Source organism: Peromyscus leucopus, chromosome X (genome assembly GCF_004664715.2).
Source record: "Peromyscus leucopus breed LL Stock chromosome X, UCI_PerLeu_2.1, whole genome shotgun sequence".
NCBI lineage: Eukaryota > Metazoa > Chordata > Mammalia > Rodentia > Cricetidae > Peromyscus > Peromyscus leucopus.
In genome coordinates this window covers 32,537,772-32,541,413 of record NC_051083.1, presented here as the reverse complement: position 1 = coordinate 32,541,413, position 3,642 = coordinate 32,537,772, and positions in this window count along the sequence as shown.

The following is a 3,642-nucleotide window of genomic DNA, read 5'->3' as shown; positions in this document are numbered from 1 at the left end:
TCAATGGGGTATTTTATTTTGCAATTTAGAAGAAATGTACAAGTATAATTTCACCAGTAAAAGCTCAGATATCTCATGTTTTCTAGAGCCTAAGTATTTTCTTCAACTGATCTGAAAGCCAGGAGAGAGATCAGTATATATTCCTGGTGATCCAAGGCCCAGAAGGTGCATTCATCCAGTGAGCAATTCATGTGCATCCATCATGTGTAACTATTTAATGATAGTCAGGTATCTGTTCAAGCCCATCTTGATTCTGTCTTTAGACTCTTAGTCTAAAGTACTGGTGAGTACTTTAAAAGCTATCTACAAGGTATGATGTGCTGATGGGTCATGAAATTTAGTGGGTGAATATTTGAGGAGAAAAGGGTCATTGGCCTCAATGTACTTATTAATTGTAAGGAAAGAGAGTAAACAAGGCAGCAGACACATCTTAGCAAAAGATCAAAGTTAATATCATCATTAATCAGTCATGCCAGCATCATGTCTCTCTGATACGATGTTCTGAAAAGGCACTTGCCTGATTTTCTTTTATGAAATGCATAACCTCAGTCTAATTATGAGAAAACATCAGATGAACCTAGATTAAAAGATATCAGAGAAGATAACTGAACATTATTTTTCAACAGTGTTAAAGTCAGAGTAGCCAAGAAAATGCTCAGGAACTGTCACAGAGTGTAGTTACCTTAGTAAGTCTTGGGACAGAAAGGGTTAGAGCAAATACTGGTATAATTCAAGTAAGACATGGAATTTAGTTGCTAGTACCATACTGAAGGTAATTTTCAGTTTCTGAAGATTGCACTGCAGATACATAAACTGTTAAGGTTATCAAAAGTTGAGTAAAAGGTGTATTTCGATTCTTAGTACTCTTAAAATCTGTTCAAATTAAAAAAGTTAGGAAGGAAGTTTGTTAGAAACAAGGGAATACAAAAAACAATTCAGCCAGTTTAATATTGCCCCACCACATGCCTCAGTGCCTCTGTGAAGCAGATGAAGGTGTATAATTATCTTTCTCCATGTTCTGTGTTTAATTCCTGCAAGTTGTAACTTGTGCAGATCATCTCAGTCCCGTGGGTAGCCTAGGAAAATGATATTTCATGTTTCAAGACTAAAAGGGTAACACTGAAAAGAGCCATTCTAGTCTGCTTTCATGAGCTTTATTGCTTATGAGAACTGTGTCAGCAAGACAAATGCCCACAGTGTAAAAAGAGTTTTTAAAAAGTAACCGTATGCAGACTGAGCAGGTTGTGTTTATGTATTTGGGAATATATATGTATATATGCATGCATTCTCTATCTAGTTATCTGACATCTATCTAAACATATATGTATGTAGCAGCAATTGAGAAAAGAGGCTATGGAATTGAAAGAGCAAGGAGGGGTACATAGGAGGGGTTCAAAGGAAGAAAGGGAAGAGGGAAATGATGTTATTATATCATAATCTCAAAAAATAAAAGAAATAAGTTTTTTTTTAAAAAGAGAAACATGGAAGAGTGGATTTAAAGCAGGAGGATTGCCAATTATTTGATATTTTTCTTAAAAGCTGTGTACTTCTTTTGAGTCGGAATCCAATTGTTTCAAGTCTTCATTAATCAGCAGCACCATTCATCAAATAGACACTTTGGCATAATGAGCTCTCATAAATACAGTGTTTGTGATCTTTCTTGCAGTATTAGAATGAGGAATGGGGGTGGAAGGAGTGAAATCATGCAGCACCTCATCTTCTTATTCTCCAACAGGCTTCCATATGCCACACCGAATTAACATTCTGTCATCTTTTCTGTCTTGTGTCTTTCTAGCCCGCTCTCTTTCACATATAACGAATGAACCTAGGGCACCTGCTCCGACTTCTTAATTGAAGCAGTTCAGGTCAAATCATGATTGTTAACAGAAATAAACCAAACCATTTGTCACAGAGCTTAATTTCACCTGTGCTGCCTGGGTTCCTGCTGTTATTTGTACTTATTGCGGATGATAAAAAGCAGTTGCCAAAGCCTCCTCACAGGAAAACGAATCCCAGCTGGGATCCAGACCCAAGCACCTGGGGCTGTGGATCAGCTGGCAGCAAACAGTGATTTTGCCAGCCTTAGTTGCCCCTCAGGTTGATTGAAATGAACAGATCCATTTCCAAGCACTGTCTGGTTTCAAATGAGTGAACATTTGGGTGTCATTCCTGAGAAAATATCAAGGCCTCAGAGACCTGTTCTTATTATACCACCGCTGAACAAACAGGCTTCCCCCAGGTTTCTAAAACTGCACTGTACACACTTGCTAGCTACCAGTGGTGGGTTAAGATGGAGACTATCCATGTACACACTGGAAGCTAGAGAGTCACGGCTGAGACCCCAGGAGAGAAGCTCTCTTCTTCTACAGAAGGAAACAATATTTGTGCATTTGTACTAAGGACAGTTGCTTGGAATTCCATGATTTCAACACTTTCTCCATTTTTTTTAGCCTGCTAATGATCTTCAGACTAAGGAAAGAATGCTAGGCCGGGCGTTGGTGGCACATGCCTTTAATCCCAGCACTCGGGAGGCAGAGCCAGGCGGATCTCTGTGAGTTCCAGGCCAGCCTGGGCTACCAAGTGAGCTCCAGGAAAGGCGCAAAGCTACACAGAGAAACCCTGTCTCGAAAAACCAAAAAAAAAAAATGCTAGTTTTGAGTTTTGTCTTAGAGAAACAAGTATGACAGGCTTCGCTGTCCATAAAGGAGGTTCAGAAATAATATTATAAGTGCTCATTATTGTCAATCTGTTAACTAGTCAGGCAGTTCCCCCGACTATCATGTAGGGCTTTGTTGGGGCCACTGTATATTATGTGCCAGCAAAAGAGTGTTCTTGCCTTTCTAGAATCAATGCACAGCCATGACATAATCCGGGCTGTTGTCTGTGAGTAGGATATGTGTTCTATGTTTATGTATATGAGGTAGAATGTTATTTGGAATGAGAGGATAGAACCTATGAGGAGAGATTGAGTGCCAATCCCTCTAGAATGACTCAGTTGTACCTACTGAAGACATTGACTTTGCAGACTTAGAGACTTCTATTTTAAGTCAGAGGTTTCAATGACAGGCTGATCATTTGAAACACTTGGAGAAGTTTAGATTCCAGTAAGGGAATGGGCAAAGAAAACCCTCAAAGTGTCTCAGACCAAGATTCAGGTTTAGGAAAAACTGTTTTTTTTTTCTCTTGAGACAGAATATCAAAAGAAAATTCAGCCTTGGCTATACTGGAGCTCACTATATAGACCAAGCTAGCCTCAAACTCACAGAGATCTGCCTGCCTCTGCCTCCTGAGTGCTGGGATTAAAGGCATGTACCACATCAGGCTAAAATTATGTTTTAAAGTTTGTGTGTGTGTGTGTGTGTGTGTGTTATGCTTCAGCATGTATACAGAAGTCAGGGGAGGATGTTGGGCACCCTGCTCTAGTACTCTCTACTGTATTCCTTTGAGACAGATTTCTCCTTGAACCTGAGGCTATGATATCAGTCAACAAGTTCAAACAATCTTCCTGTTTTTGTTTTCTCCATTGGTGCTAGGGTTATAGACTCATGTGTGTCTGCACCCGGCTTTTTGCTTGGGTTCTGGGGGCTTGATCTCAGATCCTTATACTTGCTTGCACAGCAAGTGCTCTTACTTGTTGAGGCA